General features: G+C 33.9%; 1 long non-coding RNA gene across 11 annotated transcripts in view; it reads right to left on the minus strand.

Annotated features, from left to right (window-relative positions):
• Positions 1 to 26,077, minus strand: part of LOC133102340 (uncharacterized) — a 730,306-nt gene that overhangs the window by 347,008 nt on the left and 357,221 nt on the right. The window contains exon 6 of one of the 11 annotated variants that reach the window (XR_009702916.1): positions 758 to 837. The exons of the other annotated variants lie outside the window; for them this stretch is intronic. This is a non-coding gene — a long non-coding RNA (uncharacterized LOC133102340). Of the gene's footprint in view, positions 1 to 757; positions 838 to 26,077 lie in introns of those variants that run through there. 11 annotated transcript variants of the gene reach the window in all.

Raw genomic sequence — 26,077 nt, forward strand, 5'->3', positions numbered from 1 at the left:
TGTGATTGGTCTGTTTATATTTCCTATTTCTCCCTGGTTCAATCTCGGAAGGTTGTGCTTTTCCAAGAATTTGTCCATTTCTTCCAGGTTGTCCATTTTATTGGCATATAGCTGCTTGTAGTAATCTCTCAGGATGCTTTGTGTTTCTGCCCTGTCAGCTGTTAATTCTCCTTTTTTATTTTTAACTCTATTGTTTTGAGTCTTCTCCCTTTTTTCCTTGATGAGTCTGGCTAATGTTTGATCAATTTTGTTTATCTTCTCAGAGAACCAGCTTTTAGTTTCATTGATCTTTGCTATTGTTTCCTTCATTTCTTTTTCATTTATTTCTGATCTGATCTTTATGATTTCTTTCCTTCTGCTAACTTTGGGGTTTTTTTGTTCTTCTTCCTCTAATTGCTTTAGGTGTAAGGTTAGGTTGTTTATTTGAGATGTTTCTTGTTTCTTGAGGTAGGATTGTATTGATATAAACTTCCCTCTTAGAACTGCTTTTGCTGCATCCCATAGGTTTTGGGTCGTCGTGTTTTTTGCTACAACACTTTCTAAGCACTTCTCTGGATACTGCTTTTCTCAGAATTAAGGATTTTTTAGTTAAGTCTAAGTGCTCCTTCATTCAGATTACAATCATGAAGTGCAGGAATTTTTTTAAACTTTAGCTTATGAAAAACTCCTTTCCTAAATTTTCAGGGTCGCTTGAAGTGTTTGACAAGTGTATCCCCTGGGCCATTTTCCTCATGGTCTTTGAGTCGCATATATTATGGGTGCGTGGCTGGGGTTCTCTGGGTGATAGTAAAGGAAACTGCCTTTGAGTTCTATGCTGAGTGTTCATTGCATTTGTTACTGAAAGGAGAATATAATTTGTTTAGGAAATCAAAAACAAGCAAAAGAAAAAAATCAAGGATGCAGTAGACTAATATAGAAATTTTAAGTCAAGAGGATTTTGGAAGAGGTGTGTTTTATAGATATTTAGTTCTTTGACATTTCACCATTTGTTTGGATGAGTTATTGCCAATTGGATGCCACTTGGTTAACATATTGCAAGCCTAGTCATATATATCTTATCATTTCTCTTAATATCACTTGGTTATTACTGACACATTTATCACCATCTAAATGATGAGAGAAGATCTTAACATAAACAGCAGTATACCCACTGTAGAACAGCTTTGATACAATAATAATATTCCTTGTCATTACAAATTAGTGCTTATCTCATCCATATCACTGTAGACTATGGACCTTATTTAACCTCTCTTCTACTTACAGAAAATATCTTTTGTCAATTTGATCTCACATAAGTTATGATGCTTTACAGAATAAGTGAAATTTATTTGGTTACCAGTTTCAAGTGACAGGTTCAATTAAGAATGTTTATTCTTGTATATCATATTTGCCACTGTCTGTCTTCTTTCAGACTAATTTTCCCTGTAAAATCTTATCAAAAGGAGGAAATTCATCCAGACATTGCATAAGGCTATTACAGAGATGAAGAATATTTTTGTGTTCTTTGCTTTACTAAATTTATGACTGAAAACATTTAACAAATTTAGTATGATTATATAATTATAGATTGCCAGAGAATCATAATAGAAAAGTAGACAAGATGTCCTCTAATAACTCCTGATACAATTCAGATAAAAGTATCAATTCATAAAAGGAATTAGATTAATTTTAAACATATTAACTTATAGAATAAAATAGTGGTGAATCCAGCTTTTATGCAATTTTGTTTCTAAATTAATTTTCCATCTCATCTACTAAAGAAATGACACATGAAAATGCTTCTAATTTCCATGTGACCATCTTAAGCAGAGAATGCACAGTCAGAGCTGGCTTCACCGATAATATTGTTCCAAGGTTAACTTTATCTGAATCCCAGGAAGATGAAAGAAAAAAATGTAGCGTTTATGATGGGTCTCACTTTGTCTTGAATAAATGAGCACTTAATCCAGTGAACTAGAATTGAGCATTTTAGTATTCTTTACCTTGTTCTCTTCTATACCCTCAGCCCAGAAGTGATGCTTGCTATAAACACCTCTAAAAACTACATCCATTGTGACCTTCTTTGAATTTGAATTAAGACTACAGCATTATCTTGCTTTTGTTTTTCCCTTCTGGAAAATTTTGCCAAAATGTTTTCTAATTTCCCTTGTATTCCTAGATAAAATTTATTGCTCATCCAGCTATTTACCAGCAAGAATAAGAAACCTGAGATAGCACAAAAATTGAGTTATTTCATTACTTGCAATTCTACATACTAGCAACACTGATAAATTATTGTGAATTCCTAAAGTTGATAATTTTGTATACTTCAATCTTGTAGCATATTAAGTTTTCACTTCCTTAAAATTTCTTACTGTCGAGGTATAATATTGTACTGTTCATTTGTAAAATGTGAACCTATATAAGCAATAAAATATCTTGAATAAAAAAGCAATTTTTATCACTTCTTGAAACTTAAACCACACAAGTTGCCAGCTAGAATTTGCTTGTTTTACAAAAGGAGGTGCATAAAAAAATGCATCCAGTTAACCTAACTTACTTTGTAGTAAATTATGTTTAATATCTTAAAAGATATATATCAATTTTTAAATAATTCCACCAAAAATTTATGTTTTCAAAGTATTTTTTTCCAGGAGATTATCTGTACTGTTTCTTTTTCTAGGCTGTGTCATACAGGAAAGCAGACACTAATACTTTATAAAAGGAAAAAAATTCACTAATTAAGCTCCAATCCACAGGGACACTGAAGAAAATTGATTGGGATAAATGAAAAAGAACTGGAGTCTTACAAATAGAAAAACACACTGGAAACTTATGAACAGGGAAAAAAGTATTCAAATATCTTTAAAGTTTTCCTGGAATCCTACAGTATGCAAAGTTAGTTGTATTCTACCAAAAATTCTCAACAAGCTCACATGGACTGAATTAAATACCTATAAACTTTGTCCAAATACAATGATTTACTTACAACTCCTTGTATGTAAACAATGTGCACTTTGTTATCAGGAAATACGCACTGAGAATATCTCTGAGCAACATACTATGCTACTTTTCAAAGAAAGCAAGGATACTTAACACTGGGTAATTCATTTTCAATTTGCTAATTCCTACCTGTCTAAAATGACTTTCCAGAAAACTTTAGGGAACCAGAAGAGTGCATGTGTAACAAGGATTTATAAATGCCCAGGCCTGTCTGGTAAGGGATTCTTGGAAGGAGTGGGCTGAATGAAGTTGTTGAGCAGCTCTGGGGCAGAGTATAACTTTAGTCAGTATGATATTATCAAAGCGTGACCTTAACTAAATAGCAATAAAAATACTCCCTCTCTGCATATTATCCTTTTCCTTTAATCTTCACTTCCTTGCCTTGCCACCTGTGTGGTAAAGTCATGACTTCTGTGCTTGCTTGGATCTGCTTAGCCTATTTTACCGATATAGATTGCTTAGGTCTGCCCACAGAAAAGGCTGAATGGTCCTCTCTGTGATCAAGCCAGGTAAACAAGAGGCTTCAATAGCTTCTGAAACACTATATATATATATGTGTGTGTGTGTGTGTGTATACACACACACACACACACACATATATATATATATATATATATATATTTTTTTTTTTTCTGAATGATGAGGACAGGGTGTGGAATGAATAAACAAGGTCAAGGATTCTAGGTCCTAACCAAATACCACTCTTTCAAAAATAGCTTACAGGAACTCAGGCACTCTCATAGTTGGCTTGGGCTGCCATAACAAAATACCCCAGATTGTGTGGCTTAAACAGCAGAAATTTATTTGCTCACAGTTCTGGAGGCTAAAAATCTGATATCAGGGTGCCAGCATGATTGGTTTCTGGTGAGACCCCTGTTTCTGGCTTGTAGATGAACAGCTTCCAGATACATGCTCACAGGGCCTTTCCTTGGTGTGGGGAAGGGAAGGGAGAGGGTGAAGGAGAAAGAGGGAGAGTGAGAGAGGGCTTTTAGGTGTCTAAGGGCACAAATCCTATTAGATCAGAGTCCTACCCTTATGATATCATTTAACCTCACGTACTTTCTTAGATGACCCATCTCCAAGTACAGCCACACTGGGGGTTAGGGCTTTAGTATATGAATTTGCTGGGGGAGCAAAAACATACAGTCCATTATAGGTATTGTTTTCACTTATGCCAGAAGGAGAAAGTGAACTGTATAAAATACCTTTTAAAATCCTACCATTCCTTAAGAGATGAAGCAGAAATACATCTAGAAGTAGTACAAGAGTACACATTTCCAGCCTACTTTCTGTTGAATAAAGATGAGAAAGGGCTAAAGGGACAAATGGAAAAAAAGAAAATCACACCCAATTAATTAGAATATTGTCTTTAAAATTAAATATACCCTGAAAAGCAAAATAAAATCAGAACTGAAAGTTTATAAGTGATTTAATTGTTCTGTCTTATATGAGCAAGTCTTAATGTAGGAATTTTTTCCAACTACTTCCAATTTTCTTCCAGATTGAACTGCAAATCACTACTTCTACTTTTCCCAGGCTGCTCAAAGTTTGAATTTCTGTCAGAGCTGCCATGAAAAGCCAAAACCTGAACATACCAAATCTGTCAGTTCACTGTGGCCACATTATGAGGAATTAGTCCAAATGAGGAATGACTTCATGAAGAAGATGACACAGATGGATAAGGAGACAGCTCATGAGTACTCACCTTGAAAGGAAGCTTCATGCTGAGTTGTGTATGAAGTAGGACTTTTGAAAGTCAAATATGGAATAGGATATAAAATATAAGAGTGCAGAAGGTTCTTGACATTTACTGACAGAAGACTGCACGTAATCTCAATGGTAATAATTTGTCATTGATGGGATCTCAGGAAGAAAAATAATTGGGCCCAAACAGTGAGCATACAAAATAATTGTGAATAAAGCTAAGGGCAAACTTTAGACAGAAATGACCAAACAAGGGGAATTTTGAGAGCTAATTATGTGAAGGTAAGGGAACTGAGTGCTTTATTGATGATAAGAAAGGAAAGGGCAAAGTTAAGATACGTGAAATGAAAACAATAGGATTTAGAAAATAACACGTGGTTTAAACTGAAGTTAGTAAAATGGTAGGCTAATGACAATATTGATGATAAGGACAAAATTAGGCAATGAAGAGGTTTCAGGAAGAAAGATCAGTTGATACATGCATTATTTTCCACTGAATTTTGGGTACTAGAGGAAAGGTTTAGAAAACACATTATACCAGCAAAGAAAAAAAACTTTCTTTGGGAGTTATTAGCATAAAAATCCTGTGACATATTAGTATTGCTAACATAGATTTGTTTTTATTAATTTAGAAATCAATTTTATTTGTCTTACTGCAGACATGTCATTTCAGTTTATCTTAAATAGAATTATTTTAATGGTTTTATGCATTTAAGAATCTACTGTAATTTCTACCTGACAGAACCTACTAATATAAACTATTGGTCACTAGAAATCAGACTATCTCAACAGAAATTAAGACGGAAGTTGCTTTTCACATATAATCTGCAATATTCCCCAAACTTTAGTTTTATAGTAGAAACTTACTTTAAGATATTAATATGGAGTTAGAGTATTAGAATGTGAAGGTTGTTGCAATAAAAATCCCTCTCCCTTCTTTAAAAGAGTAAATCAATTCTGTGTGCTAGGGCTTTCCTCTGTGCTTCTTTGCTCACAGCCGTTTTATAAGAATTCGTCTTCCTACTAGGTGGTAGATTTCCTTGCTCCCTAATGCTCACTCAGAGTAATGTTCAAGCTGTCCTGGGATACTTCTCTTAAGTAAAACACTGTTATGTAACTATGTCAATTTGAACTTAAGGTGCATTCACTGCTGGAATCTAAATTTATCTAAGATGTGTCTAGAAAGCTTGTAGGACAGATTAATGCAAATCGAGGAGCCTCCTGAGTGGGTGACTTATTCTAAAGGAGCCTGGCAGACAATGTCAGTCCAATAAGAAGACCGGCATCATATCAAGGAAGGCAGAATCTCTTGCTATTTCTCTTGCCCCACCCACTCCTCCATCTTATTTGTCCTAGGCAACTACCAATCTTCTTCCTCTAACAATAGATTAAATTTGTCTTTTGTAGTTTGTATAAATGCATGCTCTGCTTCTGGTTTCTTTCAGTTAGTAAAATGTATTCTGTATCATTCTTTTTTATTGCTGAATATTGTTTGTCTCTTTCTTTTACTCAGTGTAGAGAGATTCTTTTCTTTTGTTACTATTATGAATAAGCTGGATATGAATATTTGTGTACAGGTCTTTTGTATACCTATTTTATTTTTGGATACCTATTTTATTTTTGGATAAATACTTAGGAATGGAGCTGCTGGGTCATATGGTCCATAGCCATTGTCACATCCTCCTTTATTGTGCCTTGGCTCCCTATCTCTAGGTTGCTCAAACTTCCAGAAGAAAATTACAAATGAAAAGGGAAGCATAAAAACTCCAACACTGGGGGCAAGTCGGAGAAGAGAGACTCTTGTGAAAATAGAGAAGCACTGAAATGTCTTCCCACATGATAAGATAATTTAGACATTTGATCAGAAAATCTATAAATGTGTACCTCTAATACCTTTCACTCATAAGTTTCATGTATTATCTGTACTAATTCAATTAGAAAAGGAATCAAGAACAAAGACAGCATATTGAACTATATAATACATGCTAAGTGCATTAAGAAACACTTTTAAATTATTTTAAATAGCTTAAACACATACTATACTTTTATGACGTTCATGCAATTATGGCATTTGATTTTTCAATCCCATTTAATGAAAACCAGAAAATGAAAATTTCTAGTCAAATAATAATTATTATCTTTTCGAGTTAAGTGAAATTGAAAAAGGGATTGGAGCTGACTACCAGATAAAACAAGACATCTTTCATATCTTGTCTCCAGGATATTTCTCCACATTTCTATTCTCCTAAGTAATGCAAAGGTAGATATGGTTTTACACTGCATATGTTTATTACTTTTTTTCCACCTCAAGGACCATGCTGAGACTTACTCATATTAAAGCTCTAAATTTGTAAGGAACACAGGTAACCAGTAAGAGGGTACTTGCAAAGTCTACCTGGCTCAGCCATGGCTCATCAAGGTCTATTTGAAATAAAAGAATGTGAATTCTGCTGTTTGACTTTGCAGTACAAATAGAGACAGCACTTTCAAAAGAGTTTCAGGCAAACTCATAAATAAGATATTGCCTATTAAAGAACACCACTAAATAACAACAATTCCATTTATTGGATGCCTGCTCGCTCTGTGCCAAAAATGGAACGTACGTGTATTATCCCACAGAATTGTCAGAAGACAACATAATAGGATAAGTATTATTTACAGAGAAGGAAACAAGTTTAGAGCGGTTAAGTAATCACTCATGGTCACATTGCTTCTTAGTGTGGGTGTTTAAATTGAATTTCCTTGAACTCAAGCTTGTGTACTTAATGAAATACTTGTCTCTATTCATAATGGAAAATGGAAGTTTAGAAATCTAATAAGCTAAATAGTGGGAAGCACTAAAGAAAAAGACACAATTCTTATCTTTGTAATCTATTTGAAGGAACAATTGTTACATGTATAAACATCTATTACCTATAGGAAGAAAGAATGCATTTATACAAAAAACGAGAATAGCAAGTACATGTTGATATAATTAGGGTTGCTGTTCATAACAGGAAACATATCAAATCAAGTACTCAGGGATAGAATTAAGAAGCACCTCCCAAAGCAGGATAGTTCAAGATAAAGAAAACAGTTTATAAATATTATACATTACATCAAAATTAAAATATCTTCAATAGTAATATATTATTAAATATAAGCCATTTATAACTATTTTCAAAGTATAATAAAAAGATATATCCTTAATCTAGTAAAGATTATTACTCTAGTAACTTCAGTAAACATATTCCTTGCCATTTAGAGCTGGAGGTTCAGACATTAAAACATAATTTGATTGAGACGAATTCTATAGTGAATAAATTCAGGGAAACACGCATAGATAGCATAATCCAGTCTGATCTGATCAGGAAAGATGTTTGAAGCTAAAGGATGGATAAGAATAAGCTATGTGAATAGGGGAGAGGTGAGCCCACTATGCAAAGGGACCAACACTTCCAAAGGACCTGAGAGAGACAGGGGTATGGCATATTCAAGAAACCAAAAAGTCCAGTGGTTTTTGTTTGTTTGTTTTGTTTTGTTGTTTTTTGTTTTGGAATAAAAGTAACAGGAATGAAGGGTGACAGAATAATTTTGAAGAAGAATTAAGATCTATATCCTAAGACAGAGAAGGGTCACTTGAAGACTTTATTCAGGAATATTTTCATTCGTTCTTTCTTTCTCCCAGTTACTTTATCATTCAGTCCCTACTAAGGAACAGACTATACTACATATTTATTGGGATACATATTGGGATATGGCAGGGAACATAACAAAGCTCTTGTCCTAGTAAGCTTATGTTCTTGTAAAGGATGATAGTCTACAAACAAAATTGCAAATTAATACATAAAATATGAAGAAGTCATAAGTATTATTAAAACGAATAAAAAAGTAAAGAGATAGAATACCACTCAACTTAAGTGTCCATAAGAATCATCTAGCAAGAGTATTAAAATGCAGTATTAAAATGCAGCAGTTCTAGAGTGAGGGCTGTGATTTCCGTTTCTAATAGCCTCCCAGGGGATGCTGATGTTGCTGGACTGCTCACCACATTTTGACTAATGGGGAACAGAGGGTAAGGAGTTGTTTGTTCAGGGAAGAACTCTTTGGTGGATTACATTTAAATACATTCATAAACAGAGACCTAACAACGGAGCCTCCAAAAATACATGAAGAGAAAAATAGACAGTTCTACAATAATAGTTGGAGACATCAACACACTATTTTTAATAATGGATAGAACAACCAGACAAAAAATTAGTTAAAAAAACTGAGGGTTTGAGCAACACTATATGCCAATTGGAGCTAAGATATATATTGAGAACATTCCTCCTGCACAATACACATTCTTCTCAAGAGCACATGGAACATTCTATAGGTAGACCATATTTCAGGCATAGAAAAGTAGTAATACGTTTTAAAAGACTGAAATCATACAAAGAATCTCTTCTGACCACAATGGAATTAAGCTAGAAATGAATTACAGAGAGAAAACAGGAAATGTGTAGAAATTACACAACATCCTTAAAACAATGAATGAGTCAAGGAAGAAATCACAAGGGAAATTTTAAAAGACCTTGATGAATGAAACAAAACATACCAAAATTTGTGGGATGCAGTGAAAGCAGTGTTCAGAAGGAAATTTATAGCTGTAAAAGCCTACATTAAAAAAGAAGAAAGATCTCAAATGGATAAACTCATTGTACATTTTAAAGAACTAACTTGTGAAGAGGAAACTAAACACATAGCAGAAGGAAGAAAATAATAAAGGTTAGAATAGAGATAAATCAAATAGAGAACGGAAAATTAGGCATTTACTTCTATCAATATCAAAAATAATGAAATTTCATTAAAAACTCCAGGATAAAAGGTCTCTATATGAGGCAAAAAAAATAATGGTATGATTTTGAGCAAATTGTGGAATTCAAGTAAAGGTCATTCATTTAACCTGCATCATTGTTGTCCAAGTGGAACAGATATTGTGACATTAAATTATGAAGAAGGAAACATAACTGTTAAACACTAATTGTCTCTGCAATAAAGAATTATCATAATATAAATGTAAATTGATTTTCAGTGTTTAGAATGAACCCATAGACAGAAGTGAAAGACACCATTATTTAAGAAAAGCCAGATAGAGAGAGAATGTAAATTGGACAAGCTTGACAATATAAAAGTAAAAGTACCATTCTTAGAAGTAGGTAGCAGAGGTGGAGAAAGAGAGGCTAGGAAAGAGTAGATAAATTACCAGACTTGTATCATAGCATGGAGAGGCAAGAAAGCTGTATGTAATTGAAGGAAAAAGAAATTGAGCATATTAATGTGTAAGTATAAGCAGTGGAAAAACAAAATAAATATACAATATAGCTCAACGCAGATGAAATAAAGGAAGCGGTTGGGGGTGATAACGTCTAAATAAGATTATACTTCTATTTTTTATATCAGGGGTTTATTTAAAGTCAAAAATAATAGTGAAACCATATTATTTAGGACGATAAACCCAAGCACAAATTTAAAGAAAAGCAAAAATGCTTAGTAGGAATAGCTTCTAGACAGAAATTCTATGGCTGGAGATATGTGGAGCAAGGAATAACTGATTTTTATTATTAATTCTTTAGTACTACTGAATTTCTCAAAAAATAAATTGATTTATAAAATGAATAAAAGAGAAAAATAATGTTTCAATAAGTAAAGGAAGAATGTTATCTCAAGAGAGTGTCCAGATTATTATTTAAAGTCTCCTGAAATAACAGGTTGTCAGTGACTTCTAAATGTAGGGAGCAGGTAACCAGACAATGCCCTGAAAAGGAAGAACTATATTATGTCAAAGGCTTGTAAGACTTATGACTGTAATCAGGAAGTTCAATAATTTCCCTTCCTCCCAGGGCAGACAATCAATCAGCCAGTGAACCAGTTGTCTTGGAGAAACCATCTCTCACTGGCATTCCATATTATTTTTGAAGTCATAATCAATGCAGTACTTTATCAAATGAAACTAAAAAGAGCAAATATTAAAATGAAAGGTCCATAAAGTCATTTTTTTCAGATGGCATGATACATACCTTAAAAAGTGAAAGGAATTAGAATTGATAAATTAGTTTAATAAAATAGTCAAAACCAGTACAAATATACCAAATTCAATAGTGCTCATTCATATCAGCCATATCTAGTTAATATACATAATGAAGAAAAAGCATCCGACATTATAAGTATATGAATTATAGGGAAAACAAACTATATGTCAAACTTTTTGAAACAGTTGCCTATATGAGCTTTCCCAACTTTTATATTTGTTTCCTCCATCATCCGTTGACATTGAATTCCTCTTCAGTTTCAAAATCCAAGTGTACATTTCTCATGGATTATTTTGCTTAGCCTCTTAGCTAACCATATCTCTTTTTTGAAGATGTTATTTTTATTGCTGTTATACTACATCTTCCACAATTTCTTCCTGCTTCTCTGTCTGATCTTTCTCCATGTATTTGCTTTCTCTCTTTCATCTACTCTGTTTTAAATATTAAACTTATTAAGCTTCTGTTCTTCGCCCCTTTTTCTTATCACTCTACAAACTCATCTCATGTCTTTCTATAGCATAAGTTTCTACCTTCATCTAGATGACTACCAAAATGTGAATGCCAGCCTACATCATTCTCCTAAAGTTTAGGACAACTTAACTTGGGTCTTCCTTACATATTCCTAATGTTGGATATTTCTCACGTAATTCAAATGCCCTGATTCACACTTGGAATTTATAATCCCCCCAGTTTCATGTATCAGTGAGTGACTCCAGCATTAATCCACCTATGCAAGTCAGGATTCTGAGTGTGATGTTTATTCATCCTTCTTTTTTCCCTCATTCATCTAATCTGTGAACTGTTCTTCCTAAATGTACCTAGAATTTATCAGTTCTTACCTTCACTTCTATAAATTTATTTACATTACCATTACCTTTCACATGGATTACTGCCCTGGGCTCCATATTGTTCTCCTCTCTCCTCTTTAACCCTTTTCCACAAGCAACAAGGGCCACCATTTTATATGTTAATCCTACCATGTTACTCTCCTACTTAAAACATATCAATGGTTCATCTTCTCTCCTTAGAATAAAGTCTAAACAAAGTAGCTGCTAAAACTGTCTGGTCATTGTTTTTTCACTTTAGCATTATTTACCTCTCAACTTATCCCATATAGTTAGCAGTTCAGCCACACTGAGTTTCTTTCAATCCCTTGAAACTGCCATATAATTTTTCTCCTGGGTTTAAGCATGCTGTTTCCTATGTTTAGAATACACTTCCCTATATACATGGATTTGACAATTATTCCTATTCATTCTTTAGGTCTCAGTTTAAATCATTGATTATGTAAAACTGCATCTGATCTTCTATGTATTTCTGCAGCATACCCCACTTTCCTTATCTCGTTTATTATCATTATATCTCCCATTAAATTGTAAATTTGTACATCATAAGAGCTATGTCTATTTTGTTCATTCTTGTCTGCCTCGAGCCACATCAAACTTGGCACTTATAAAGCACTCAACCTTGATTTCTACTTTACAGAGACATAATCCTCTCAATTTCTCCGGGCCTTACCTATAAAAATTCACATCTGCAGTAACCCTCTGTCATTTTCTTCATTCTCAAAAAACAGATTGTCCTGTTTGCTTTGCAGTCTACGTCAACCATGTGGCTTCTTGCTTTGATATGCTTCTGACTAAACATTGGCTATTCACTTTCTGTCATGTATTTCAACTTTTTTTTCTTTCTAGCAGATTCTATACTGCAGAATATAAACTGTTGAAGTTCTCTCGATTACAAAAAATATCTGCCCTTGAGCCTATTTTTTTGTTGAGGTACTGCCCTCTCTCTTTTCCTTCACCATCAAGACCTCCAACAAAGTTTCTAAATTGCTTGCTAAAAAGGAATAAATTTACTAAAACAAGCTTCAACCCTTGTCTCCACTGATTAGAAACCATTTGATGGCTTTGTGTTACCTTCAAGAAAATCGAATCATTTACAGTAAAACGCAAAAACCCTATACATCTTACTGTTGCCTCATTATAACTATCTTACACCCTTGATTCCTTAAATAATCCAGAATTCCCAGTGAGTCACTTGAACCAAAATTTATTCCTAGTGTTATGCTGTGCAAAGCCAATATGAGAGCAGCTTTTGAGAAAAGAAAAAGTATTACTGCCAGGTCAACCAGCAAGGAGAAAGGAGGCAGGGCTCAAATCTGTCTCCCCAATCTGGGGTTTAGTCAAACTATTATGAGTTAGGGGAGGAGGGCTGGTATGCAGAAGCAGTGGTGGGGCAGGTTTCTATTGGAGGGTTTGGAACTAGACCATTTATGGTAAGCTGTGGTAAAGGGGCTTCAGCACTAGATCTTCCTGGACAATGGACCCTTCCTTTCTGAAAGGGTTCTGCATTCATGTCCCTGTCCTTTGGTTCTGTGGGTAGGGGGGAAACTTTGGTTCCAGGTGTTGTTTGAGGTTAAAATTTTCTCCTCTGTGTATGCTTTAGCTGTACGACTTGCTGTTTTGTTCTGCTGTCTCTGAAAAACAATTCAGTATCTTTTTAGAAACAGGACAGGGTCAGTGTGGAGCTGGTTCTGTGGTACACTAGTAGCTTTACTGTTTCCTCCTCCTACATAGCCTGTGCCTTGGGTTGAAGAGTGTCCCCAAAAAACTCATGAACCTGAAAATGTGACCTTATGCAGATATAGGGTCTTTGCAGATATAATCAAGTTAAGGTGAGGTCATACTTGATTAGGATAAACCCTAATCCAAGACTGATACCCTAATCCAAGACTGATACCCTCATAAGAAGGGGGAAATTGGAACACAGAGACATAAACAGGAGAAACACAATGTGAAGACATAGAGGAGAATGCCATGTGAAGATGGAAGCAGAGATTGGAGTGATGCCTCTACAAGTCAAGAAATGCCAAGGATTGCAGGCAACTAACCAAACAACAGAAAGAGGATCCAAGGAAGGATCCTTCCCTTGAACCTTCAACAGCCCTGCTGACACCTTGATTTCAGACTTCTAGCTTCCAGAACTGAGACAAATTTGTGTTGTTCTAAAGCTGCCTGGCTTGTGGTGATTTGTATGGCAGCCCTGGAAAACTAATATACCCCAGAATTCAGGCCACTATATCTTGATAGTTGCTGGTTAAACACAACTCAAATCTGACTGGATAATCATTTATAAATTTCAGGGTTTTTTTAAGTATATTGGGTCTGGTTTTGCCATTTTCTTCATATATTAGAAGGTCTTCTTTATTGTGATGTTATCTAAATCACAGGATAATAAAAAACTACATTTGGGATTGTGCACAGTCAACCAAAGTTTAGCAACTGTAATTAAAGGAATTGAGAATAACTGAGGTAACCAATTGAGATACATTCTCTCTGTGTAAATAAGGTTTCTGGCGCAGGATTTTTATCTTGAGACAGTTTCTGGGAAATCATAGAAAATCGTGCCTTGAAACAAAAACATTAATCTCAATTGTTTCTGGTGCTCCTTTTTCAGTCACTTTTGGCAAGAACCCTGCCACGTTTAGAGGCATTAACAAGGAGATGACTAGGTAGTGTGTTAAAAAATCTCCTCAGTCAAGGGAGCCCATATTTGTCAAATCAAGGCTAACATTTGTTTCAGTTGCTACAGAACCTTAGCAATCAGCTGATACTCATAAATTTATTTCACTTACATGGTCTATTGGGAGGGCCAATGGATCCGTTTAGCTTTAAGGTTACGACTTTCTAATTTCTTTGCTTGTAGATGTTCCTACATCTGTCACTTTTGAATAAAAGCATGTACATTTTTACATGCACACACACATACAAACACATTTTATCTCATAATTCAAAGAGGACCACACAGCCAACTATTTTACTGTATCTATATCTGCCAACATTGTGAGTTACTTTAATTTGCATTCAAAAGAGAAGACAGAAAATTCCCAGTGAAATAAAAATGCTTAGTTTTGCTGGTTCAATAAAGCAGAACAATGAGTTAAACACTGCCTTTTTTTAAAACAGTATTTGTACTTCTGAAGGTTAATGGAATTTGTGGGGAAAAAAAATCTCTTAGTGATATTTTGGTTTGGAGACTTAAAGCTAAAAATCAAGAAAACTTGGTGAGAACCGGGAGACTTCCTGGCAGATTAAAAAGGTCACCATTCATGCTTCATCTTCTTCTACACACACAGACCTCTGGAGTGCACTTTAGGAAAATCCTGTCAGAAGAAACAGCACCAGAAGCAACACTTAATCAGAGCTGTAACTGTAATCATAATAATTGTTCTACTAAAACTAATGAAAATTTATATTGGAATTCATCCTTGAAACATTCATGTAAAGTACCTATTCCTTCTGTGCTGTTAGTCATTAGTCTCTGAAAAAGTATTGGGGGAGTAAATGTCAACTTAACTCCTTTTTCATTCGATGTATCTGCTAAGTTAACACAGAAAAAATCCAGACACAGCAATTACATAGATGGGCAAATGAGAGAGAAAACAAGTCTGTCTGATGAAGAGAGATTTCAGGGAATATGTTATTCTAATGCAAATGCTACATTTTCTTGATGATTTTGTTTAAGGAGGAAACTGCCTTATTGCCGTTGCCACTGGAAGGCTAAATATTGTTGGTGTGCTGGACATCTTGAGCTACCAAGTTCATTTCCACTTTGAAGCTGACTCCTCCAGGGAATAGGTAATAAATCTGACACTTTACCTGGATCCCTAAAGAAGACCACTGTCTTCTTCAGCTGGTGCACAGTATATATCAATCCAGACATGTCTATGAGAAGATGATGACCTTAAAGCAGCCAACGTCTTTCAAGTAACAGACAGATGGCAAAAACAAGACTGACAACACCAAGATGAGGAATAAAAAAATCAAGGGTAAGCAAAATTATTTGTCTGGTTCACAGTGAGATGTACTTTGTCATTGAGCTTTGGAGCTTTGGTGTCAAAGAACTCTAAAAGAGACAAAGTTGGCAAGATAATTTATAGGTTGCACCTAGCACATTTCATGGCATTTTGAAAATTTAACACGTTGTTCATATCAGGAACTTCTTCTGAAATTATCATTAGCAGCTATGGGATGCTTGACACTGATTCCATCACCTGTATTTCTCCCTTTCCAAAGACAGAGCAGGCTTCTCCTCACATCAAAGTTTATTTGCCTGTTCTCTCTTCTTTCCAGACTTAGAGTAGTTACTGACTAAGAAGGTGGAGAGATTTTTCCTTTCCCAAAGAAAATTTAGTCAGTGAAGTGGCCTGAATTTCTCATGAGAAGAATAACTAAATAAATGTTGTAAACTCACGGCGCTGGTCCTAAAATGGGTGAAATTTTCCCTACTTATTTTTCAGAATATTCTTCTGAAATATATTGAGAGCTATTTATCATTATGAAAAATTATTACCCTAGAAGTAAAACCGTCTCTTTATTATTTTCTGACTTATTAATATTTTATATTTCACTGTGTCTTTTGGATACTCATATTCTCTTTTTCTACAGTGTTCATTTTCCATCTGATTTTTAAAACAATAATCCATTCACCTTGTATAACTTTCAGAAAATGAGATTTCTTTTAGTTACAGTGTGTCCTTCCTCACTTTACCTCTTTGGTCTTCTTCAGCTAGGGGAGAGATCCATAACAAGAGTTCCAAACTAACTTTCTCACTGGCTTATCTCTTTTGAATTCCATTTGATATTGAAGCTTCAGGAAATGCTCTATTCACAAAGTTCAACACTTAGCTCAGATTTTCTTATAATCCCCCCTCCATACCATCATCCTCAAAGACTTGTATTGAAGATCAATAATTTCTCAGCCTTACAGTTGTTTGATCCTCTCAATTATTATATCTGGAAAAACTTTAACATCATCTATGTATCAGGCATTGTGATAAGCCCTTGGGAAGAAAGGCAAGTAAAATATGGTCATATGAAAATAAATAAAGGAAACCTCCTTTAAAGTGGAGTGGTGAAGCTCTGAAGGGGGAACTCTCATGCATGTATCACTCACCACAGCTTACAAACCCAGCAGGTAGAAAGATTTCCTTCTGTTCCATGAACAACAAGCTGCCCACCACCTGCAGCCAATGAAGAAACATCACATCCCTTCCCAATGTCCTCCTAAAACCTAATAAAAGCTGGCCTTCCCTTTATCTCCTGGGACTTTCCTATGGCTTGCCATAGTTTGCATGTCTCTAATTGCTATTCTCTGCTATTCCCAAATACACTCATTTTGCTGGTAAAATAACTGGCTCTTTTGTTGTTTAAGGTCAATAGTAATTTTCTCAAGGCTATTCCAACGTGGAAGGTATAGGAGTTACATACCTCCTATAACTCGGCTGTCTTTCCCATTCCATAGCCAACTGGCTTTATTTACAGAGGTCAGCACCTGCATTTATTTTCCTGAGTGCTTTCTCGTGCAGCAAGGTCCCTGTCTGCCTTGCCCAAAGCAAGTTGGACAAGCCAGAGATGTTTCCTAGAAGTGGCACTCACCTAATGACTGGTAGGAGTTAATGTATCAGTATGCTGACTCCCTTTTCCTTTGGGTGGGATGAGTCTGAGGCTCATGTTCGGGCTCCCAAAATTCCTCCGTGGGAATAAGATCTTATTGCTTAGAATGATTTCTCAGTATAAATTGCTTTATAGCATCCATTTCATTGGCAATTTTCCTTTCACATTCTTATTGCTGTCTTAGCTTAGATCCTTTAGAAGCAGAACTCAGTACAAGTATCAAACACAAGTCATTTATTTGGGAGGTATAAAGGAACATAGGCAAAGAAATAGGGAAGTGATTAAAGGAAGAAACCAATCCATTTTAGTGTGCATTACTAAGCTAGCAATGAAAGGGTTTGCTTAACTATGGGATAAAAGGAAAATTCATACTCAGAGTTGTGTCAACCAAAGGAAGGGAGACCTGGGTTTACACACTGACTACCATAAGTTATTGTTTGAGTGCTCTGGGGTTCATTTAGTTCCCTGGTACTCCTGCCTTGCTGATTGAACCAGCAGAGTCACCTACACATTGGGGAAAGCCCTTATACCTGGAGATGCAGATACAGTCCTTTGTGAAGCAGCATAATAAATATTTTGAAATAAGAAGATTTGAGGATATTGAATAGGATACTGACATTGTTTGCTACCCTTCCCCACTTGTCTGTCAATGTAGCCTGGGATCATTTCCAACAAATTACTTAACACTAGAATTTTTATCTCAAGAGTCACTTTTGGAGGATCCCACATGAAGAAAACTATGTTCACTTGTGAAAATAGATAAGTTGCCATAACCTGACAAATACTAAAACAAATGTAAAAGCAACATGCTTTGGAGAAAAGGCAAGGGAAGAATCAGGAAATGTCTCTTGGAGAAGATGAAGATTGAGATAAAAAATTTAGGACCAGTAGGAGCTGGGTAAATGAAGACAGGGAGAAGGATGCAGATGCTAGGAACATTTCATCAAGTGGTAGGAGAGCATCAAGGGTGGGATTGTGGGAGTTATACAGCCCAAATGCAGGCAATAAGGTTGTGCGTTTGCTGGTACAGAATTTAAAACAATAATAATGCTAATTATAAATTAGTCCAATTTGATTATTATATGCATTCTCAGTTCTTAAAAATATCAGTGATAATATATTTTATCTATGTTCTTAAATATTTCTGCAGTTATGTAATACATATGTATGCTACACATATGTACTTTTTATTATGTATTCATTAATAAACATTATACTTTACCCATAATTTAGTTTGAAGAACCCAGAATCATCTAATGTCCAGGTACCTATGTTTGTTTCAAGAGTTTATCACAGTTCAGAATGATTTGAGCTTTCTTCTTGTTCAATTTGTGTCTTCAACCCATACAGTGCTTTATATTCCTGCATTTAAACAGTAGACTTGAAATAAGGAATGAGAGCCCAGAGGTTGTAAGATGAAACAGAAACTGAGTTACATCTATTCTGTCATTTGTGAATGCCAGGAGAAATGACAAAAGATGCTGTTCTTATGTTGCCAGCAAATATAAAAAAGCTAATATTTGAATGACTTGATTGTTTTATCATAAATTGGACACTACAGCAAATAATGTAAATGTTTGCTATCTTTAAGCCTTTTTTTTTTGTGGGGGGAAGGGCGTTTTTAGCAGAAAAAGAAAATCTTTGGAAGTTTTTAACAAATATATTAGAAATTCTGGGAAGTTTTTCCGATGAATAAAATTACTGGAAACATTTTGACTGCAGAGATATTTGAAGCCTTTGGAATGTATTTGAAGAAACATAGGTGTAGTATTATACATTTTGAAGTTATTATGAAATGGGATGTTTAATTTCTTCCAAACTTATACTTACATTTAAGGTAAATCTTCTTATTAACACACACATGGACAATTTTTTTTTGAATTTTCAATATCAAAAGGAAATTTTTTGATACTAAAAGGTTTAAAAATTGTTAATTGATAAATTAAGAAGAAAGGTTGATATGATAATGTGGCTATACTGTGTGTTGAACTTATATGTAAAAAAGTCTATGTATTTTTATTTAATATAACTTAAAATTGATGTGTTTGGTGTACAGTGTTATGAAGTTGAATACTTGTATACATTCATAGAATCATGACCACAAATAGGATACAGAAAAGTACAACCACCCCTCAAAATTTTCTCATGCTATTCATTTGTATTCACATACTGAGTGAAGTAAGTCAGACAGAGAAGGACAAATATCATATGATAACTCTTTTATGTGGAATCTAAAAAACTGATACAAATGAACTTACTTACAAGACAGAAACAGACTCACAGACATAGAAAACAAACTTATGGTTACCCAGGGGGAAAGTGAGGGGAGGGATAAATTAGAGGAGTTTGGAATTAACATATACAAACTACTATATATGAAATAGATAAACAACAAGATCCTACTGTATAGCACAAGGAACTATATTCAATACCTTGTAATAATCTATAATGAAAAAGAATATATATATACATATATATATCTGAATCACTTTGCTGTACACCAGAAACTAACACATTGTAAATCAACTATACTTCAATTTTTAAAAATATCTTTTATAAAGCAAAACATAATTTTGATGAAGTCTAGTTTATTCATGTTTATTCATTTTTTAATGGATTGTACATTTTATATCACATCAGAACTCTAATCTCAGGGCAAAAATAATTTCTCCTATGTTTTCTTCTACAGTTTTATACTGTTTTACACTTAGATCTATGATTTGTTTTGAGTTAATTTTTATAGGATGTGAGATTTAAAATGAGGTTTTGTTTTTGGTTCTTTTGTATGTAATTTTTCCAGCAGTCTTTGCTGAAGACTATCCCTTCTCCACTGAATTGCTTTTGTATCTTTGTCAAAAATCCAATAGCCATATTTGTGTGGATCTATTTTTTTTTTTTTTTACATGAGACATTCAACTCTTTTTTTATAAAGTAAGCTTTGTGTTAGATGATTCTGCCCAACTATAGGCTAATGTAAGTGTTCTGAACACGTTTAAGGTAGGCTAAGCTGAACTAGGATGTTTGGTAGGTTAAGGGTATTAAATGCATTTTCAACTTATATTTTCAATTAACAGTTAGTTTATTGGAACATAACCCCATCTTAAGACTGTATAGCATTAAGGTTTCAAGTGACCAAAAGATTTCAGAAACTATTTTCAAGTTGACATGCCATGAAGCATAATTATTGTTGAAAAGTTTATTTATAAACTTTTACCTTATTTACATCTATTTAATTTACTTATTCTTAACAATTGTGTTCAGACTACTAATGAAAATTTCATGAGACATTAAACAGCTAACCATCATCTGTGTGGATCTATTTCTGGACCTCTCTTCTGTTCCACTGGTATATGTGCTTATAACTTCACCAACAGAACACTATCTTAATTACTATATCAACTTTATTCTACTTAATCAAAATTATTGAGCCTATTATAATTCATATTTTTTCCATATAAATTTTAGCAGCAGCTTTGTTTTCTCAAAAATCCAGCTTGGATTTTAATTGGAATTGCATTAAACACATAAATCAATTTGGGAAAGTTTGACATCTTTACTATATTGATTCTTCCAATTCATTCCCATAGTATGTTTCTCCATTTATTTATTTAACTCTTTGATTTCTTTCATCAGTATTTTGTGGTTAACAGCATTCAAATCCTATCTATATTGTATTAGATTTATACCTAAATATTTAATTTTTGTAATTTTATAAATGGTAATTTTCATTTCTAATTTCATTTATTTAATACTAATATGTAATAATTCAATTAAAATATGTATGCTGAAATTATATTCCAACTAAAGTTCTAGAAAATGTTAATTTTTCTTTATAGATTTGTGGGGGAGGGGTTTTACAAAGAGATTCATGTCACCTGTAAATATGAAAAGTTTTATTTCTTCCTTTCCAATTTGTTTGTCTTTTATTTCAATTTCTCACCGTACTGCACTGACTAGGACATCCAGTTTTAGGATGAGTAAGAACAGAGAGAACAGACATTCTTATCTTCTCACAGATCTGAGAAGGAAAGCATTCACTATTTCACCATTAACTTGATATTATCTGTAAATTTATCATACTTGCCCTTCATCATGTTGAGTAAATTCCCTCTAATTTCAGCTGGTTGCAAGTTTTTATTATTCATGGGGATAGAGCTCTGTCACATAATTTTCAGCATCAATTGACATTATCATATGCTTTTTTCCCCTTTCTGTTAGTATGATAAGTTGCATTGATTGATTGTCAAATACTAAACCACCTTGTCATTCTCAGGATAAAACCAACTTGGTAATAACGTATTATTATTTCTGTATATTTCTGGATTTTATTTACTAATATTTTTGAGGATTTTGTGTCTATATCTATGAGGATTGGGGGTCTGTAATTTTACTTTTCCTATACTGTCTTTGTTTGGTTTAGGTATCAGGGTGTATTAGTTTTCTATTGCTGCATAACAAATTACCAAAAACTTAGTGGCTTAAATCGATAGCCATTTAATATCTCAGGGATTTGGGGTGGAAGATTAAAAGACTGGGTAGAGCATAATTGGTTTCTCTGCTCAGGGTCTCACAAGGCTAAAATCAGGGTATCAGCTGGGCTGCATTCTCATCTGGAACATGGACTTCTTTTCAAACTCAAATGATTGTTGGCAAATTCAATTTCCTTCCAGCCACAGAACTCATAAAGGTTGCATCTTTAAGACCAGCAGAAAAATATCTCTTTGGCACTACACCTTCTTTTAAAAGGCACATTTGATTAAGTCAGGACCACACTGGCTAAACTCCCTTTTGAATAACTCAAAGTTAAGAGATCAGTAACCTAATCATGGGAATGGTCTTCCATCATATTTACAGACCCCACTCACACTCCAGAGGAGGGGATCATATAGGTCATGTACATAAGGGATCAATAATCATAGAAACCAACTTAGAATTCTGCTTAGCACATGGGTTTGGCCTCATAAATGAACCAGGAGTTTTTCACTCATCTTTTCTTTTCTGGAATAGATTGTGTAGAATTGGTATTACTTTTTATGTGACTCCTTTGTAGAGTTTGCCAGTGAAAACATCTGAGTTTGAAAATTTCTTATTCAGAAGCTTCTAGTATAAATTCAATTTCATTAATAGTTATATATTCCTTATGGTTATCTATTTTATTTTGAATGAATTTTGTAGTTTGTGGTTTTTAAGAAATTGGATAATTTTATTACTTTTCAGAATTTATGTTCATGGAGTTTGTAAAATGGCCTCATTATAAGCCTGAAGTCTGGGGAAACAGGGGTCTACAGTGGTATTACCTATTTTATTCCTGATATTGGTAATTTGTATCTTTTCCCTTTTTCATTTATCAGTGTGGGTCAAAGTTTATAAATTTTATTGACCTCTTCAAAGAAACAGGTTTAGGTTTCAATATTTTTCTCTATTGTTTTGTTTTCAATTTCATATATTACTATTCTTTATAACTTCCTTTAGCCTCTTGTGTTTTACTCTTTTTGTTTGTTTGTTTCTTAAGGTAGAATCTTAGATTACTGTTTTGAGAATTCTCCTCTGCTATAAGCATTTAATACATTCCCCCTTTGATCTGATTTGGCAGCATCCTGCAACTTTTGATATGCAGTATTTTTGCATTCTACCAATTCAAAAATATTCTAACTTTCCTTGCAATTTCCTCATTGATCATTAAGTTATTTCTAAGTGTGTAATTTCCAAGTGTTTGATTTTCCTGTTATAATTCTTTTAATTTGTAGTTTAATTCTATTAATCAATATATTTTGCATAATAACAATTATTTTAAATTTGTCAAGATATGTGTTATTGCTCAGAATACTTTGAGAACATTGTTTGAGAATGTTCCATATTCACTTAAAAGGATGCATACTTGTTAAAGAATGGAATACTCTGTAAATATCAACTAGATCCTCTTGGTTAATGGTGTTGTTCAGGTCTTCTATAAATTAGTTTATTTTTTGTCTATTAGTTCTATTTATTACTGAGAGAAAGTTTTGACATCTCCAAATATAATTATGGACTTTTCTATTTCTCGTCTCAGTTTGTCAGTTTTTGTTTCAGATATTTTAAAGCTCTATTAGGCACTGTATTAGTTTTCCATTGCTGCTGTAACATTTTACCAAAAACTTAATGAAGTAAACAACAGAATTTTTTTCACAGTTCTGTAGGTTAGTTTGGCTTAGCTAGTTTCTCTGATCCAGGTTTTACATGGCCAAAATTAAGATGTTATTCAGCTGGGATCTTACTGGAGGCTCTGGGAAGAATCTACTTCCAAACTCAATCATGGTGTTGACAGAATTCAGTCTCTTGAGCTATAAAACAGAGGTTCCCATTGCCTTGCTGGCTGTCAGCTTGAGGATGCCCTTATGTATGAGAGACCTCTTTCCAGTTCTTGCACATGGTCCTCTACATCTCAGGGCCAGCAACGTCAGCTAAAATCTTTCTTGTGTTTGGATTATCTCTAAATTCTTCTGTTGCATCTCTTGACTCCAGCCAGAGAAAGTTTTTTCTTTTAAGTGTTCATGTGATTAGATTAAGTCCACCTGGCTAATTCAGGATAATTTCCCTATTCAAAGGTCCATAACCTTAATTACATCTGCAAAATCCCTTTTGCAATGTAATGTAATATATTCACAGAGGGATTTGGGCATGGACATCTTTGGGAGGGGCTATTCTGCTTACTACAGGTGTATACAGATGTATGATAATTACATCTTGGTGATGAACTGTCCTATTAATCATTAGACAATGTTCCTCTTTATCCCTTTTAATTTTTTCCCCTTAGGACTACTTTGATAATAATCAAGTCTGCATTCCTTTCTTTTGATGGTTTACTTTTCCCATTTTCTTACTTTTAACCTACGTATATTACATTATTTGAAGTGAGTTTCTTATAGACAAAATATAGTTAAATCATTGGTTGTATCCATTCTGCCAATATCTCTTATTTAACTGGTGTGTTTAGATCATTTACATTTGGTTTAGTTATCAATATATTTTGATTTAGGTCTATCATTTTATTTGTTTTGTGTTTGTTCTTCCTGTTTTTTACACCTCTACTGAAAATATTTTAATATTCCATTTTACTTATCATGTTTTTGATTATATCTCTTTGTATAGTTTTTGGCAGGGGCCAAGTGGCAGGAAGATGGAGAGAAAAACAAAAGCAATGTGGATTGCTCTGCCACTAGGGACCATAGGTCACCTGATAAGAAAAGAAGGTTGCCCTGCCTCAGAGTTTTACGCTCTTGTAGGTCTGCAGTGCTGCTATGACCAATATTACTGCTGCTGCAGCAATGACATTGCCTGTGGGTTGGGGCATGAGAAAACAGAAAAGATAAAGAGGAGAATTCCCTTAATTTCTCTGAGCAGCATTATTATTTCTTTTTCCCTTTCCTCAAACCCGAAACAGAACTCTCTCTCTCTCTCTCAGATTGCAACCACCTATCTCATTTCCCCATTCACTACCCCTTAATTATCAGCAAATCTGCCAATCACTCATTCCTCCAAGGTCTTTAATCACAAAATTAATTTTTTTTAAAAAATAAGGCTACATTTTTTATAAAACCCCCATCTCCTTCTTCTCTTGCTAATTCAACACTTGTATTCATGTTCCTCCCTTTAAATTCAGTCTCCTAATTATTGTTGGATATAGTTTAAAGATTTTTTGTTAATGAGATTCAATAAAAAATCATGCTGCTTAACTTCATCCATTTCAACTTTCTTTATTCCTCCTATGCAAACTTTATTTAACTTGCACAACGTTTTACCAATATTGCCGTAATATTATCAGTGATTGTCTTGTGACTGAGTCGTAGTCTTTCCTCTGTCTCCATATTTGCAAGATTTTATTATGTGTACCACATTCTTCTTGAAAAAAACCCATCTCTTGGTTTTATTACTCATTATTTTTTCTGTTTCCCCTAACTTCAAAGATGAATCAAAATATCGCTCAAAGTTTGGTTTCTTTTCTCAAAGTCTACATTTTTTAAAGGAAATGTTCTTTTTTGTACTCACAGTTACACATGGAGATTGTGGGGGGAAGTTAATGGCTTTTTATATTGACCAAACCAACACCTACAAGGCTCTAGAAGTGAACATTTTTCAAAAAAATGTTGTTTTTGTTAGTTAGCTCAGGACATTTAGAATCACTTGGAAATAGTATAGCAAGCATTAATCAGTAAAAACGAAAGGACTGTACTGTTTTGATACATAATGAAGAAAATATAACTGATCACCTAAGAAGCCAGAAGTTAACATATCTAGAACTAGTGAGTAGAGTTGCATGTGTGCAGGTGGACCTGAAATTAAAGATTTGTAAACCATAGGTAGTACTATTATTGATATCAACAAAAAGAAGAGCATTTTACTAAATTAAAGTTATCAAAGGTGGGCAGCAAGGAGACTGACCATAATAACTGTCATACTTATAAAAGTTTATCTTAAGAAAGAATAATAAACTAAGCTTAAATCACAAAGTAAGGATTCAGGCTCAAAATAAATTAAAAATTCTTCTTCTCTGTAAAGGTTATTAACTACTGGGAAGAATTAATTAAGAAACTTTTAAAAACCTGAGCAGTCTTATTCCTTCAAGGTTTTTAATAACAGGATTGGCATCAATCTATAAGGCCAGGTATAAGCACAGGGCAAGCGGCTGAACTAAGCAGGTTCTTGAGAAATTTATACTGCTATAGATTAAGAGCCAGGATGATTATAATAAACTCATAAACAACACAGGGTATACCAAGAAAATAAGAATAATTAGAATAGATATAGAGCATTATTTAAAGAAAATATTTTCTTTCCTTTTTATATTTTTTAGATACATAAAGAATACATAAAAGTTTCTATACAGATGTCTGGGTTACATAA

This window comes from Eubalaena glacialis, chromosome 12 (genome assembly GCF_028564815.1).
Source record: "Eubalaena glacialis isolate mEubGla1 chromosome 12, mEubGla1.1.hap2.+ XY, whole genome shotgun sequence".
In the NCBI taxonomy this organism is placed as follows: Eukaryota; Metazoa; Chordata; class Mammalia; order Artiodactyla; family Balaenidae; genus Eubalaena; species Eubalaena glacialis.